The sequence below is a fragment of the Alligator sinensis genome, unplaced genomic scaffold (genome assembly GCF_000455745.1).
Source record: "Alligator sinensis unplaced genomic scaffold, ASM45574v1 scaffold281_1, whole genome shotgun sequence".
Classification (NCBI taxonomy): Eukaryota; Metazoa; Chordata; order Crocodylia; family Alligatoridae; genus Alligator; species Alligator sinensis.
In genome coordinates, this window is record NW_005842306.1 from 1,100,856 (window position 1) to 1,119,219 (window position 18,364).

Here is an 18,364-nt window from a genome sequence, read left to right on the forward strand (position 1 = left end):
ATTCTTATAGCATTGTTTGGGAAGGAAGTGCATTCGGAGCATTATTTCTTAATGTTTGTGGTATTTCTTAAAGCTAAGCAGTGTTATATGCATAGCAAAGAATTTTAAAATAAAATTGTGTTGTATGAATTAAGTGTGTAATCACTGTGAAATCGTGCAAGTAGCTAAAAATTTCCCCAGCCAGTGCATCAAACGAATCTGTAAATTGTGTGGGATTTTCTCTATTCCATAACCCACTAGAGACAGTCTACTGTCAAATACCTTCAAGTCTGAAAAATCTGTATGGTGGATCTCTGAAAGTCCAGTTCTGCTGATGACCTGTGTGGATATCCGTACAATTTCATTGTTGCCTTTTGGTTTCTTTCAGTCTGTTTTTAGAAGGTGGGAAACTGTGCATGTAATCTCTGTGATTGAAGCCTTAAAAGATCAGGGAACTTGCTGTTAATGGACACAATCCCGTAGGAGTGAGTGGGAACCCTCTGCTAGCACCTGTTTGGAAGCAAGGCAAAATGATTGAATGAGCCAGGCCTCACTTCATGATATTTGGGGTACTGTGACAAAAATACTGTTAAGTTTTTTGAAGTTGGGATGAATGAAATGCTATCCTGCCTGTTCTTTATAAAAAAGATTTGTCTCCAATGTGCTGGGGGATAAGTGCTTACCTGAACTGGCCAGAGTTGGTGGTCACTATGAGTGCTCTCATTTTCCAGGTGCTTGACTTGATGTCTTCTTTTAGACTAACTAAATATTTGGGGGGGGGAGGGGCAAACACCCTTAATCAGCTTAATTACAAGCTTTTGAGTGCAAATACCCTTAATCAGGCATCGGAGAAAAGATTGTAAAGTTCTCCTGGGTAGAAATGAAAGTTCATGTTTCACAGAGGTGTCAATAGATGGAAGGCTCCTCTGGGCTAGCAGTTTTCAGCTAGTAGTCTCCGCTCTTGTGAGGCTCTGTTATGATGCAAATTGCCTTGAACCAAGGCAGGAGCAGTATCTAAGGTTTCAGGTGGTCATAGTTGCTTCCTGCTTGGGAAATTTTATAAAGGTGTCATTTAAAAAAAAAAAAAAAAATCAATTGGCTAAAATTTGGTATCTCCCATGTGTCAGGTATCCAGGCTGTAGCCATATCCCAAGAGAGCTGAGGAACTCCTTACGAGCTAAGAACTACCTGCCCAAAGGAGCCTTCCATCTATTGACTCCTCTGTGAAATCCTATGAAATATGAACTTTCATTTCTACCCAGGAGAACTTTTACAAACTTTTCTCCAATGCCTGATAAAGGCTGTTTGTGCCTGAAAGCTTGCAATGAAATTATATATATAATTTTTTTTTTTTTTGCAAAAAAATAAAATAAAAAATATCTTGTTGGTCTAATAAAAGATAGCACCTACCATGAGCCCTGACTTGTAGCTGTATTGGTCTAGAGGAAAAAGCAACCTGGATACCTGACATGGTGTCCTACATTTGCAGATGTATCAAGTACTTAACTGAAGTCAGTGAGAGCTATGCTTTGAACAAAGAAAGTGCTAAGTCTTTGAAAAATCAGGTCATAGGCATCTCAAATTGGGCACTCGGTATTTTTATCTTTTTAACCTTAATCTTCACCTCAGTTCTCCATTTTATAGTGTGAAATTTTCTTTGTGTGTGCATTTTGTGAAAATGCATCTTCTTTGTGAAAATGCAAATGTGTGACCTCATCTCCACTTCATAGTGCTGTTTGGGAAAGAGAAATTCATTAGTATCTGTGAAGCATTTGGATTCTCTAGGGATGAGTGTCATTAAAAGATCTCAAGCAAATTAATCATTTTCTGTCTTCAGAGCAGGATTGGAATGCTGTGCAGTAAATAAGGCATAAGGCCATATATTGAAGATGAAAACAAAAATGTAAATAGCTACTCATTTAATGAGCATCAGCCATTCTGGGCACTGAATGAAGCAGGAGTCAAGTGGAAAAAAATACTGTGATCCTATTGTTAAAGACAGTCACATAATGCTTTTGCACAGGGGTGTGGAATTAAGGTCCTACAGATGATCAAAGTTTGGAAGTGTCAGAATAAGAGTTGGTTGACACTGCACTTAACATTACTTTTTTCAGTGTTATGTGTTCACACATATACAATACATTTATATGCATGTAAACAATATGATATAAGCAAATAAAAATAATTAGTCCAAATGCTGGGGCAAACTCCAGTGGGGGAAAAAAGGAATTATCTGAGTGAAAAATGTAAACAAAAGTATTCCCCTAACACTAATAAAGCAATTCTGAATCCTGTGCTTTTGGTAGTACCATTCAGGCTCCATAAGATGGCAGACCTGCATATATTTAATAGATTTTTTTTCCAATATAATGACATTATAGTGAATACACTGCTTCAAAGTAGTCTCTTTAAATGGATGGTACCTGTTTGCCTACGCAGCAGCTATAATCATCACTTTTATTTAAGAAAAGATTTAACTTTAAATCAAAATGTTTTTAATGTGATACATTCAGAAATACAGAAATATGCAAACAAGAGTCCATTTGCTGGCATACATGGTATTTCTAAAGCTTAAACTGCTTTGGGAGATGAATTGCATCAAGTTTTGGGGTTGGGGGGGGGTTGGATAACTAACTGAGCCACATAACACAATGTCTTAATAAACTAATGAATGATAAATCATTTCAATAAAAAGATAACTGTAAATTATTTCAATTACTTTAGAAACTGCTAAATTAAGTAAATTAGCTCTTGCATTCTATGCATTACCACAAAAGAGAAGCTATCATTGTTTAATGATCAGAACATTGTTGTTTTCCTTTGAAACAAATATTTGAGTTCTGTCTAGTACATAATTTTTGCAGTAGCTGTTCAAGAGGGTATTAGAGCAATAATAAATTGGTTTTTACCCTAGAAATTAATGTAATGATTTTTGTCAACAAAATATCGTTAACTTAAAACATTCTTTTCAAATTCAAGCTAGCCTTCATGTTGTATTTAGTTCAACATAACTACTTTTTATTGAAAAGTGTGTTTGGGGTTTTTTTGTTTTTTGTTTTATTCCTGCTACACAAATAATTTCTAGTATAGAGCCATTCTGGAAGAAAGAGAATACCAACTAGTTATTTTATGACCAGTTTTTAGATTGCTTTGCTGCAAGCCTGTAGTTTTCTAACCTAAGGTTTTTCAAGCTTGAGATTTGACAAGCAATACTCTCCTGCTCCAATGATTGAGACATCGAAGCTGAGAATCTTGCTTGTGTATTTTTAATTTTAACAAACCCTCACTCATAAATGTCATCATTACACAAGCACATACTTTTCCCATAAAAAACTTCTTTTGGTTTAGACTTGGCCAGGGCCTACATGTAAACGTACTGTGATAAAAATACATTATGACCTGGGCCTCACTTGAATAATAACTGTATGAGTCCCTCATGATCCCTTGTGTAGGAAGCACAAGGCCTAACGACTGAGTTGTGGGTTTCTTTTTCCTTCCTGCTTGCTCTGCATTTTATAACCATACTTACCTAATGCCCTGAAGTTACACTAAGATATAAGGTTACTAAAAGACACTAACTTTGCCGCAGTTCCCCTTTTCCTCTGCGCATGCGACAGAACTTTTTGCCGCAGTTCCCCTTTTCCTCTGCACATGCGACAGAACTTTTTGCCGCAGTTCTGCTTTTAAAATACGCATGCACTAAACTTAACAGGAGATATTAACCAATAACAAACTAAGCCTAGCCCATAAGACGTAACAACAAGAAAATTGTGATACTGCCAATAGTTGTATGACACGTTATAGCCCTTTGTTTATATAAGCTATAAAAGTATAACCCTGAAAAAAATTCGGGGTCGACACAGCTTTGAGCATCAGCTCCTCTGCTGACATTGCTTGCGCAATCAATAAACTCATGACAGACCCACCCTGTATGTGACTCTCTCCTTGAGGTGAAATTGGTCTAGCCTCCAGGGACACAAAACTAGCCATTTGGGCAACAGTACCTAGCTTAATTGTTAATATTTTTGCAAGAATTCTTTTGTGGGGGAAAAAACCCGGTAAAAACTCCTATTGGCAAAAAAACAATTTCTATTTGGCAAGGTTGTGAAAGGGAAATCCATTATACTTTTTATTTCTAAATTATTTCTCAGCAACCAAAGGAATAAGGACAATGAATTCTAATTTATTTAACCTTAATAGCCTCTCAATGGAGCACAGTGACTTTCATCTTCAGACTTGATTCAGGCAAAACTTCCACTAAAGCCAAGAAACTGGATAGGCAGGATCCATGCTCGTACTCAAAGCTGCAATGTTTCATATGTTAACATAGGTTTGTTTGTTTTTTTAAAGGCATTATGTAGTAAATACATAACGTATAGCTCCCTGTCTTGTATTCAGAGATTTGTTGCTGACTCGCCCTTTAAGAGCAGGCTTCTAAAAAAGAGCAAAATCAAAACTGGTTCGATAAAAACCGTGTATTGTATCGCTAAAACACACACTAAAACCGGTGAAATACTGGAATAAAACAGTACGCTCTGGAAACCACTTCTGTGTTTTGATTTTCTTTTTCTCTTTTGTGCCCTGCTCTCTTTCGCCAGTCATCTTTGCTTGATCATGACTTAAATAAGACTTTTTTTTTTTTATCATTCTGTATGACCCTAATTGGCAAATTCATAAAGCCCCTTCCTCTCACAAGGGCGTTTGCTTGAATGTTGAACCACATTTGTGGGCATTTCTAAGCAGAGACGAAGCCCCGCGGTGGCCGGCCGGGGGCGCGGGACCCCCGGGCGCTGAGCGGGGACGAGCCGCGCTCGCACGTGGCGCTGGCGGCAGCGACCCCCGGCCAGGAAGGGCAGGGCGGCGCCCGCCTCCTCCCCCCCACGGGCGCCAGGGGCCGAACAGCGCTCCAGCAGCAGCAGCAGGAGCTCCGCAGCGCACTCAGCAGCCCCACGCCCCGGCCGTATCCACAGCGCGGCTGCAGCACATCGCAGCCAGCATCATTACTTGACGCATTGCAGATCCGACGCGGCCAATCGAGAAGCTCGACTCTTCGCAGGAAACCACTGCAGGGTCCCGTCAACCAATCGGAGAGCCCTTGACAAAGAAAGGCGACCTAGAACGCCTCGGCAGCTCTCTGCTGCGTGGTGGCCGATGGCGGCAGAACGGTAACCCTCCGCGAGGGAATATAATCCCTCCCTCCCATGCCTTCACGTGCGAGCGGAGCGCTTCCTCCGAGCGCCAAGGGGCGGGGCGGGGGGGGGGGGGGGGGGCCTGGAGAGCGGGCATGGCCGTGTCGTGTCGGGGTATCCGCTGGGGCCCGGCTGCACCCACCCCTGCAAGAGCCTCCCGCTCTTGGCATGAGCTGCTCCCGCAAGGGCGGTGCTGAGCTCGCGGGAGGTCGGGGGAAGCAGAGGAACGAGGCGTCTTGTATCTTGGCTTGGATCCCCGTGGGTTATTGATTAACTCCTGCCCCTGTGTGGAAGGAAGCAGCCTGGCTTTTTGGAGGGGAGCGGAAACCACAACTCTATTAAAGCAGTTTAAAGTGACTCGAGGAAAAAACGGGTCTCACTGCTGGTAACGTTCATTTTGTTGCACAAATGGCTAGCTTCGTGCCCCTGGAGGCATGCCCAATTTACCTCAAAGAGAGAGTCACACGCGGGATGGGTCCATCTCGAGTTTATTGTTTGTGCAAACAGATCGACAAAGGGGCTGAGTTGCCCAAAGCAGAGTCGACCACGAGTGTGTCCGAGGTTCCACTTTTATAGCTTACGTAAACAGAGGGTTTCAGCGTGTCCTGCAACTATTGGTGACATTACAATTTCCTTACTGTTACGTCTTATCTTGCAGGTCGAACTTAGTTGGTTATTGGTTAGTGTTTCTTATCAAGTTTTAGCACATGCGCAGTCCAAAAGCAGAACTGCGGCAAACCTAATGCCTCCTAGTAACCCCTTGTCTAAGGCGCTGAATAAGTATGGTTACGAAATTTTATGTGCAGAGCAGGCCTCAATCTGTATGCAGAAGCTATTGCAAAGCATGCTGAATACAAAAGCATTTGCAAAAAGGCATTATGTTTAAGTTCTAGCGTATTTTTTTACTACAATTTGAAACAAAACTCAGCTCCTAATAGGAGCCGACCCTCGTCTGAGGGAGCTGTGGTGGTGGGCAGCAGCGATGGCAGCAGGAATGACATCAGGCGAGCCCCCACGGGCGATGGAGGCTCTGCTGAAATGTCTGGCCACAGCAACGTTGTCTTTTGCAAATGATGTAAAACAGCTAAGCCCCCCCAAACACTTTCAATGTCATCCCTGTGCCGCTGCCTTTAGGCGTGCACATTTGAAAAAATGCCAGTTCGTGGGTTCAGTTAAGCTTGACTCCGATTGGGGTGGGGCTCTGTGGTAGTTGGGTGAGCTGTGCCATCAAAGCCTACCTGTGGCTTTGCCCCTGCTGGATAGCAGTGCCAGGTGCCAGCCTCTTGAGCATGCTGCGGAGGCATCAGTGTAGGCCCAAATTGCTTGTATTTCTGAAAGATCCCCAAGCTCAGTCAGAAGTAGGGAGACTGATATATGAATCATGTGGAAAACCAAAATGCTAAGACTTATTGTACAGGCAGTCACATTAGATGATTCTGTTACCTGCGTGTCTTAACATGAATTCTTTACACTTCAATGCAAACTCCCACTTTTGGGGGGAGCTTCTGTAGCTGCAAGAGGCAGAAGAGGAAGAGAGGGGAAAGCATCTGTTTTTAAGTAGCTTAACCCCATGATAATAACAGAAGTCTATTTTTGGTTCCACACATTTTTGCTTATTCAGTGTTTAATGGTTTTTCATTTGTATTTTGGTAAAGGACATTGGTGCCCTATATACACCTAAAATAAGTGAGAGAGAGAGAGAGAGAGCAGAAGCAAAATGGAATGAATTCTGTATTAGTCCACAAAGAGGCCTATGTAAAAGACGGTGTTCTCTCACCAGAAAAATGACATCAGTATTGGCAAACCAAAAACTAAAATGGAAGACTAATAAAAAGTAAATGCATGAGATTTATTTCTTCTCTCTAATGCATAAAAGTCCCAGGCCCAATGCAGTTGTACCTTAAAAGCTTAGGCATTTCTACATTATCACCAATTCCTTCATGTCCACAAAATAGCCAAAAACATACTAAAAATAAGTGGCTCATAAGCATCTAGCACACTTCTGCTACACCAAAAATAACAGCAAACCAGGCAGGCACTGGGGATGTTTAGTGGTGAATTCCCTGTTTGGCGCACAGATGTCTGAAGTAGATGAGGATTTTAGGCATATTAGTTCAACAGAAGCTGAAATTTGCCAGTCTTGGAATTAAGCAGGCAGGATAGAGATTTAGTTAGAGATACTAGATCTACTGAGAGCAGTACTTACACAAAATACATGGTAAAGTAAGTTCAAATAGACAGCTCTGATTTTTTGGTTTCCAGAGGAAGACAGGAGTTTCTTTTTCTGTACACGACCTTTGGAGCTATATCAATGAGCTGAGGTACTTAAAGATGGGAAGATGTAAATGTCCTGACGGTTACACTTATTCTAGGAGACCGGGGACACTGTACATATTAGAGTTCTCAAGGCTGAGTACTTTTGGTTCAAAACAATTAGAAAACCAGGAACTGGATTCCATGTGGAAGTGGAAATATATTAACAGGATGATGAGAGAGATTTCAGGATGCTTCAGGGGTTACTGCCATTTCCAGTGAAATTGTTTTTGGGGTTTTTAAAGTCTTTTCATTAAAGAGATTTTCCAAATTAAATTCCCAGATATTTAAGTACTATGACACCTGGATTTTGCCATCTCAGGTAGACATAAGAAAAGCAGACTGGTTGCTATGTCACATGGGCACCAAGGAATGGAAGATTTCAAAACTGATAAGAGTTGGATGCTTGCATGCCATATTGCTGCACAATTTAGGATTTGATTTTAATACTAATTGGTGGGTGACACAAGAAACTTTTGCCATATTAGTTGTTTGTATCTTGTGGCAGACCTTCTGCATACAACATGGCTGTTCAAAGAAATGGTGTGATTATAAATCTTTCTTCAGGAACTTAAAACAAGTGATGTGTAGTATATTAACTGTCTAGGAGTTTGACTTTCAGTGTCACTAATTTATGACCTATATATACCACTTTTCATCTCAGGTCCATTCAACAGTGTGATGGACTAGAACATCAGGTGCTTCTTAGACTCCAGCATTTGAAATCTAATACAGTGACTCAAGTTGGTTTTGGTCTCATGGCTTCTTATCCCAAGAAGTATTAATCTGTACAAACTGGGGGGGAAACTCCTTAGTAGTTAAAATGACAGGCCAGATCTCTGCTGGTGTAAGCTGTCATAGCTTTACTGATTTATATCAGCACTGTCCAACTTTGACGTGGCAAAGGGGCACAACCACATGGGCTGCACACTGTGTGGGCTATATGCTGTGTTTCCAACATGCTCCCCTGCCCCAGCAAGGCTTCTTCCCCCACACTGTGCTGCATCTTCATTGTAATAGATAGTTCATTCCGTTGAATATTTTCTTATGCTGCTTGGTTTGTGTATCTGTCAGCTATTCCACTCTGCTTTCCAGAAAGAAAAGGACATGACCCAGAGTTACCGCAGATGAATTAACACAGGTTAAAAAATGAAAAAGGTCTAGCTTAGGGGTGGGTAAATACAGCCCGTGGGTCGGATCTGGTCTGCCAATTGATTGTACCTGGCTCGCGGGCAGCCGGCCACAAACTCATGGAATACAGCTTGTGGGCAGCCAGTAGCTCCAGCTCCAGCCGCTGCCTGGTGCTGGGCAGGCAGGACTGTTTCTGCCCAGTGCTGACGTGGCAGTGTCAGCTGTGGATCCAGGCAGAAACCCTGATCCCCACCTGGAACCTGCTGGCCACGTCAATAACTGATGTCAGCGCCCACCCAGGGCTGCTTCCTCTGCACTGGGCAGATACTATTGTAAGCTGTGGACATGGTTGGCACGTTCTGGGCAGGGTGGGGATGGAAGTGGGGAGAGAGAGTGTGACAGGGGCCAAACTCTCAGGCCCAATCACAGTGCTGGCCCACCCACCTGTCTTTGGGCAAGCCACCCACTTTACTCACCTGCCATGCCTTGTTAAATAATTAAGATGGTACTAGGTGGGAGGCTGCTCTTTAAGCGCCCTGGTGTCAAAGGGTACACAACTCCGACCTACCCTTTATTGTGTCCCATGCCTTACAGATGTCATCTAGTTTGTTCAATAGCTTTGGCTTGCAGCCGGGTCAAACTTCACCAGGGAGGTAACTTGTCTGGCATTTCTTGAAGACTCCCTTGCCACAGGGAGTCCCACCAGGCCACCCTTCCCCAGCAGGGTGCAATTTCAAGTTGTACCCAGGACCATGCAGGCCTACCAGCCCTGGTCTTATCCCTACTGGGGTCTGAGATGTTCCTGAGCTGTTCTACCTCAATTGAGCCCTCTACTGCAGCCAACTTCTACTGGCTGCTGCCGTCAGAGCAGCATGTATTCTGGCTAACTGCTACCTTCTTTTCAGCGGTGATGTCCTCCCCCTTGAGAGGATCTTTGGCCTATTTGAGGCCCTGGCACCTCCTCCAGGCTAGTTGGAGTGCTAGGTAGCTCCATCAAGCCCTGACCTGCCCCTCGTGGTAGGCCTTTCAGCCCTGGCCCCCTTACATTGACCAGTCCAGGGGTCAGAAAGTTAGGCTAGCAACTGCTGCCCTTCATGGACAGCAGGGTCCCCTTCTGTGCCCCATTAGAGAGCCCCAGGCCTCACTTCTGCTAGATCTCCTCAGGGGCTTGCCTAGCCCCTGGGTAGGCTTACAAACAATAAGCCCCATTCCAGGCTGGGTCTAGTTTTTTCTATGCCAACTGCCTTTCCCTGGGACTTGAGACACCACTGGGCCTCTAGGAACCTCCTACCATCCCCACAGTTCCTCCCTTACCACCAAGATGTTCCGAGCCGCAGCGCAGCCGGATGTTCTTGCTTCCTTGGCTGCTGGCAGCAAACTGCTGCCTCAGCCCTGAGAGCCAGGATCTTAAAACGGTCGCCTCATCAGGGCTGGTCTGCACCTGTCTGCTGCCTGCTCTCCTCCTTAAAGTGGTTCCTAGGGGAGGCTTCCCCTGCTGCTCACAAAGTAGGCTCCCTCCCAGGGCTGCAACAGCCCTTAAGTGGCGAGCACCCGGTTGGTGCTCCACCACACAGAGAAATAGAGAAGAGTAGCCCTCGAGAGGACACCAACACTCATTAATTGGCCCTCCAGCCAAAATAATTACCCATCCCTGGTCTAGACATTGGAATCAATATGTGCAGATTCTCGATGTCTGCGGTGTTCAAGGTGTTCACCTCCATGTCAGTAACCAGCATTTCCAACTGTGCGGGCCGGGAGTGACCCGGACCCTTTTTCGTGCTGCACGCGGGCTGTGGCCAGTAGCCCGGGCACGCTGGATCAGAGAGGGAGGGCGACGAGCTGGAATTAGGCACAGACGCTTAACGGTAGATTTAAAGATTGTTTACTTACACCAGAGATGGTAGTGGTGTAGGCTGGAAAACTTTCTTGAGTTGCGGTTACAGACAGACAACACGGACGGTCGCTTGGAGTTTGCTAGGCTCCACGGAACAGAGCTCAAGATGCTCTGGGTGAGCGCGCCACCAAAATCGGACTCGTAGATACGTCTTATAAATTCTTTCCGCTCGAAGATGGGAAGAGGTGGGCGATGGATCAGGTCGCCAAGCTCCTCTGAATCTCACACAGGGTCTCTATTACCCTGCCATGTATCCAGAGTCTCCACGAGATGGATGTGGAGTCCTCTTCGGCTTGGGCGGAAACTGCTCAAGCCTCTTATACGGCTAACAGGCCAATCGTTAGCCGCCACATGGGAATAATTTAAAACTAGTCAATAGCGGGGAACGAATTTGCATACGGGTGGCGGAAACTCTTTTGCACCGTGCATTTCTCTTGCAACTTGAGCAATGCACCCTGCAAAAGAAGCTGCAAAGAGGCGGGAAACTCGTCCCTGCACCGGGGTTCTCCTCTGCAATAGGAAACTCTCCCGTGCAATGAAGTTGCAACCTGGCGGGGATAATTCTGGTGCCGAAGCACACACAAAATCATGCCTTTGGGTCATGACACCAACAATCACGTTATAAAAGGCCTTTTCACTTACATTTGGACAATACTGGGTTGTGATTGTGCAACCATTTATTCAAGGGTCTATTCCTTACATGTACAAATAATCCCACTGAAATAAATGGAAGTTATAGCACCTCAGAACTGTTCATTAAATTAAATTTAAATTTTCATTCCAAAATTAATGGCCAAGCTTGAATCATAGGAAGACTCAGATGAGACAGGCTTTCTTATGGAAAAATGGTTAAATAACGCCAAAAAAATCCCTTTTACTGATTTCTATTGTATAAAACATTTCAAGTACTTTACATTTTTATCTCATTTTAATATTAATGAATACAAACCAAAATCAAAAAGAAATAACTTTAGAACAGAACTAATTTCTCAGGCTCTGCAACTTTTCTTTAGAACCTTGAATTCTGAAATAGTTTGTCATTTATTAAGTAATTTTAAATTGCTGTTTCAAAATTTTTTGCTAACAGCTACAACTGTTCAACTTTTATCCATTTGTGAGAGCAGTGAAATTGGAACTTTAAAGTAAACCAATATTCTGACTCACTGTGTTTTTTTAGTGTGTTCTTTCGAGAGGCGATGACTCCTCAAAATCATTCCAAAGAGCTGAATTTGATTCAGCTGTTATTAGTTGTTTGTTATATTGACTATGAGGATTCCAGAGCTACTAAAGTAATAAACTAACATTTCCATTAGTTAGAGTAGCTGTTGCCATGTGCATCTTTTAAAGTGAAGTATTTAAAACAGTGTCCAATAAAACATTTAATTTTCTTTGACAGGTTCATTACCTATAATGGCTTTCAGGGAGTCTAATTTGAGTGAATGTAAACTAATGGTGATGAAGCTGATCTGAGAAATACCTAACATGTTTTAACAATGTTACTTCTGTTCAATTTTAAACTATAATTTATTCTCTTCACTTTCTATTTTCACAAGAGAAAGACAAATATAAGCAAGTATTAAAGAACAAGTGATGTAAGAAGAGGCTTATGTGTTTCGACATGAATTAGCCCATTGTCTATTTTAACGTAATTTTTAATGGGCATGAAAGCTGTTGTTTTCACATTCTCCCAACTTTCTGAAAAAAAATGCAGGGCATCATAAAATAAGATTATTTTTTAAAGTTAGTGCAACACTTGTTTAAGCCATTTTTAATGTAGAAAAAAAATACTTTTCTTTGTGAGTAGAAAAACACGCAAATCCTGTAACTTTGAACCTGTAAAGGTGTATGAGTAGTCCCATATGCATAAGTATTTATAGAACTGGGATTCATAAAATTTCTTGTGTACAAAAAAATAACAAAAATATCCCTAATGTTTACACAATATAACTTTCAGAATAATTGGTCCTGAGTGAGGCCAATTTACATAGCAACATATATAAACATACCTTAATTAATTAAAAATGGTAAATAATACAGTGCTAAGCAGTTTAAAATCAGTTTTATACATCAGAGTTAGTTATCTACAATGTAGTTGGTTAACATAAATGTGTAATAGGAATTTCAGTTAGTTGATAAGGTGGGGTTTTACAATAAGTGTAATGCTGTAATTTCCCTGTGAGATCAAAAATTGCATATGCTTTTGACTGTGTGACAGTGTGGGGACAAGAAATCATCAGAAAATGGGAAGATTATGATTTTCTTTTCATTCAGAGAAACAATAATTTACATTATTTTGATATTACAGTTACAACTTTTTAAAAATCCCAGGTCAGAAAATACAAAAATTAAGGTTAAAGTAACACTTTTGACTCTGTGTGTGTGTGTGTGTGTGTGTGTGTGTGTGTGTGTGTGTGTGTGTGTGTGTGTGTGTGTGTACGTAGGCTTCAGAGTTTGAAAGCTCCCTATAGCATCTGGACATCCAGTTCCCATTAATTTTAATGGGTACTGGTTATCCAGGTCCCTTAGACAGCTTTGAAACTCTGGAACTGTATGCAATAATTAATTTGTTGAAGAGCCTCAGATATGTCCACACAATTCTAGTTTACTTAAAAGGGAACTGAATGGTTTCCTCTGGAACAAATGCAACACTAGTATGTCATTGTCTAGATGCAACCTAACTGGCATTGGTGAATCTACAGCTATTGACAGCATGATGAATGTCCCTATTGTCCCTGTACTTCAAATACTTATGCAGATGTTTAATTTTTTAGTTCAACAAGATTACTCACAGGTGTTAAAATCTACTCTAAGTGCACTTGTCACTGTAATACCTGAGCGTCTTTCAATAGTATATTAAGCAACATGAGTAAGGCCCTACCAAATTCACATCAGAAGTGGGCTGTGCTGCGACTCCTTTAATTTTGCAGGTTCCCTTGTGCACCCCCACCCACTGCTGATTGGTGGAGGGGCCCTGCTTATGGCACACTTCTGATCAGCAGGGAAGTGAAAATTGCTGTTTTAAATTTGGCACTGTTTTTGCCTCCTCACCAGTCAGCAGCAAGCAGTGGGGCCACCGGCGCCCCTTGGCTAATCAGCAGTGCAGAGGCAAAAATGGTGCCAAGTTTAAAATTGCAATTTTCACTTCCCTGCTGATCAGAAGCAAGCTGCAAGCGGGGCCCCTCCACCAACCGGTGGTGGAGTGGGGTGGGGAGTGCACAGGGGAACCTGCAAGATTAAAGAAGCCACAGCACAGCCAACTTCCGTCATGAATTCAGTATGGCCCTAAACATGAGTAACTTCTGCCATATATTTGTTCCATCATCTTCTCTCCTGGGAGAGGTTTCTGCGAAGCTGAGTGTTTTGTTTTGAAGTTTTTATATTATATATGTGAGGTAAGACTAAGGTGGATAGAAAACTTGCTGGATCATTGGGCTCAAAGGGTAGTAACCAGTGGTTCAATGTTTAGTTGGTGCTGGTATCAAGTCAAGTGCCCCATTGGTTAGTCCTGGGGCCGGTTTTTTTCAATATCTTTTATCAGTGACCTGGAAGATGGGGTGGAGTGCACCCTCAGCAAGCTTGCAGATGACACCAAGCTGGCAGGAGTAGTAGATACACTGGAAGGTAAAACTAGGAATCAGAGAGACCTTGACAAATTGGAAGATTGGACTGAAAGGAATCTTAATGAGGTTTAATAAAGAGAAGTGCAAAATCCTGCACTTAGGATGGAACAATCCCATGCACTGCTACAAGCTAGGGACTGACTGGCAGTCAGTTTTTCAGAAAAGGACGTGGAGGTTACAGTGGACAACAAACTGAATATGAGCCAAGAGTGTGCCTTTGTTGCCAAGAAGGCTAACAGCATACTAGGTTGCATTAGTAGGAGTGTTGCCAGCAGATTGAGAGGTGATTTTCCCCCTCTTTTCTGCACTGGTGTGGCCACATCTGGAGTACTGTGTCTCCCCCCCCCCCCCCCCCCCCCACACTCTGTAGGAGTGTAGGGGGGAAAAGATGTAGACAAATTGGAGAGTCCAGCAGACTGTAACAAAAATGGTTAAAGAACTGGGGCACATAGCTAATGAAGAGAGGGTGAGAGAACTGGGCTTATTTAGTCTAGGGAAGAGAAGACAGATGGGGAATTTAATAGCAGCCTTCAACTACCTGAAAGGTGGTTCCAAAGAGGATGGAGCTAGATGGTTCTCAGGGGTGGCAGATGACAGAACAAGGAGCAATGGTCTCAAGTTGTAGCAATGGAAGTTTAGGTTAGATATTTGGAAAAACTCTCACAAGGAGGGTAGTAAAGCACTGGAACAGGTTACCCAGAGAGGCTGTGGAATCTCCATCCTTGGAGATATTTAAGATCCGGCTAGACAAAGCCTTGGCTGGGATGAGGTAGTTGGGGATGGCCCTGCCTTGAGCAGGGGGCTGGACTAGATGACCTCCTGAGGTCCCTTCCAACCCTAATTTTCTATAATTCTATGAGAAAACAACTTATAATATACACTCATGTTGCTATATGTTCATGCTACATAAAAAACAAGGTCAAAGAAGTGTTAAAGATCCTGAAGTTTACAATAGTACTTAGTTTTGGTGGAAGTTCATGTCACAGTATTAGACTGGCCTTTAAGAAATTAGGCAGGTGAGTCTTTACAGGATAAGGGCCTAAAACTGTAACCTTGTTATATTAAGGCAATTTTTAAAAAATGTAATAATATAGGAAATGGCATAGATACAAAACTTTCTGTTACAAAGACTAGTGTAGCTAAGGAATAATTTGCTAATATTACAAGTTAAACTCTTTTAGTCAGCACGATTCATAGATGACTTACGGTATAAAGTAACAATTTAAAAGAGAGAGTCCAGAGAAGAGCCGCGCATGATCAGAGGTCAGGGAAGCAGACCCTACGATGACAGGCTGAGAGCCCTGGGGCCCTTTAGCCTGGAAAAGCGCAGGCTCAGGGGTGATCTGATGGCCACCTATAAGTTTATCAGGGGTGACCACCAGTATCTGCGGGAATGTTTGTTCACCAGAGCGCCCCAAGGGATGACGACTAGGTCGAACGGTCATAAACTACTACAAGACCGTTTCAGGCTGGACATAAGGAAGAATTTCTTTACTGTCCGAGCCCCCAAGGTCTGGAACAGCCTGCCACCGGAGGTGGTTCAAGCACCTACATTGAACACCTTCAAGAGCAAACTGGATGCTTATCTTGCTGGGATCCTATGACCCCAGCTGACTTCCTGCCCCTGGGGCAGGGGGCTGGACTCGATGATCTTCCGAGGTCCCTTCCAGCCCTAATGTCTATGAAATCTATGAAAAAAAAAAACTGCAAACCTCACTTGTCAGAAAATAGTTTATTCCTCATATTTGTAGCATAGCTTCCTTTTCAGAATAAAAACCTTAGTAGCCACAGAGGCACTACATTTTAGTTTTAGGTGAGAATACTAGCTGACTCTCAGACTGAATCCAGCTCCAACTGAGGTTAGTAGAAAGACTCCTTTTGACTTGATTGGGAGCTAAATGAGACTATATGAGATCTTGGGCAAGTCATTTGACTTCCTTGTACATTAGTCAGACTAAAAAACTAATCCTATATTCCTTGCATGCCCCAAACTCTCAGTGTCAGTTTTGGATGTACAAGGAATACAAGAGGGGTATCTAGTTGTATGGTTGATAGCAAATTTGCAAAGACTAGTCAGATGCTAATGGTTAGATACATTATACATTACATTACTTTAAAAAAGAAAAAGATTAATGAAAGAAAAAATGCCATCCTGTGCCAGCTGACAGCATGGAAAATCCCAGTAATATTAAAGTAGTAAAATATTAATATTCTGCCCTTTTATATTAATCACTGCCATCAAATAACATATCACATTAGGAAAGATTCATTTACTGTTAGTCTGAACTTCATTTCGGGTCACTAGCTTTTGTAGATTTCAATCACTGAATATTGCTATTTAACAAAAATGATAACAGAATTAAGTATTTGTCATTATCCACAACTGAAGTTCTTCAATCCTTAAGTAAAATGAAATGTGTTAAAATTACATTAAAGTAACTTTATTTTAAACGTTATCAGCCTGTAGCATATATTATATACTTATTCAGTATAAACAGGCATGAAAAAGACAAAGATAAATAATGAGATTAAATATGCATACATTCAATCTACATGTTTAATCTTTGCAAAGTAGGCATTTCCATGAGTAGCTCTTCTTATGGTGTTTTCAAATTTCTCCACAACTGTCCAGAACATTGCAATGTCAGTATACTTAAAGATTCCTTTATATCATTTTCACTTCCACAGCTACATATTCTTTCCTCAGTACTTTAATTTAGCTCCCATCACTTTAAACATGGGCAATATTTTTGCATCAGTGGAAGACTGGAAGTTTACATCAAGGTAAGTGTTTAAACATGGGAATAAAGTAAAGTACCTACATTCATGTTGAGACACTAAATAAGTGGTTTGACTTTCAGAGGTGCTTAGCATGACCTGGTACCATATCTTAGATCTCCCACATTTTGAAATTTTGGCCAAAGACCATGGGACTAGGTTAAATGCCTGTCTTTGTAGGATAATCATACATGGTCCTTAGTCCAATACTTGAATATGATTCTTGTTTCACTAATAAGAGCTCTACCTGAGTCAGGATCAGGTACAGTATTTGTACATTGAATATCTGCCTGAGTCTTGAAAGAAGCATGTTACTATTAATTTCTCCAAACAAAATATTTTCCTGTGGTTTCTGTCAATCAAACATCCCACTATGTTTTCTAGAAAACACAAGAAAAAGTAGTTTAAAATGGTTGTGCTAGCTTTGTAAACAAGGATCAATTGACATGTTTTTTCTCTGCAAGTAATCTAACTTCAGTGCTTTGTCATAAAAATGTGCTTTGTGTCTAAAACAAATGCCACAAAACCACCCACCATTTGTGAAATCTTTAGCTGTGATTATGGCTTGTTACACTCTTTGTTATGGAAGGAAAGTTACCAAGATTTTGGGACCAAAACGTGACGCATTAAATATGAGGCTATTTTATCTGTTGGGGAAAGTCTCAGACTGCAGATAAGGAGAAGGTGTTGTGTCGAACCTACCCCTCCAATTACGAGAAACTAATAAATAGTAACTCCAGTTGTAGGCCTGCTGCAATGTAGCATTCAGCAATTAACAGCCTCCCTGAATTTGCCTTTATTTAAAAATCTTGAGCTAAGCCTTTCCAAAAAACCTGAGAGAAATCTATGAGGACAAATTGTGTTTTGGGCCCAAAGCCAAACCTAAGCTAGAAACATCCTGAAGGACAAGAGGAGCTCTGCTCCACAGGGCACCTTTACAGCCAGACCGTCGGGGCCAGATGTTAGGTCCGCTTTTGCCGTGACCCCGGGCCGGGCCCCTGTGCACAAGGCAAGCTGTGAGCGGTGTCCGTCGTCAGGGTCAGGACGGACCCGATCCGGGATCCACACGAGCCGAGGCAGGGCTGAGCTGAGGGACGCTGACGAGGCGCTGCGCGGCCCGGGGATGGGAGCAGCACCGCCGAGCGCTGCCCCCGCCCTCGCTGCTGGCAGAGAAGCAGGCAGCAGCCTGGGCCCCGGGGGGCTTAGAGAAAGCTCCTGAGTTATTGTTTGGGAAAAAGAAGCAGCGGCGGACCTGTCACCTCGGCCTCCCCCTTCGAACCCCCAGTCCCTCCCTCCCGGGGCCGCTTCCCCGGGGCGGTCCCGAGAGTTTGCCCCAAGGGGGTGCGGGCTGCGCCGATGTCGCCCGCTGCTCCACACCACCAGGACCGCGTGTCCCGGCTGAGACGCAGCCCGCGCCCCGGCCCGCAGGCGGAGCAAGGCCGGGCCTGGCTAGGCCCGGC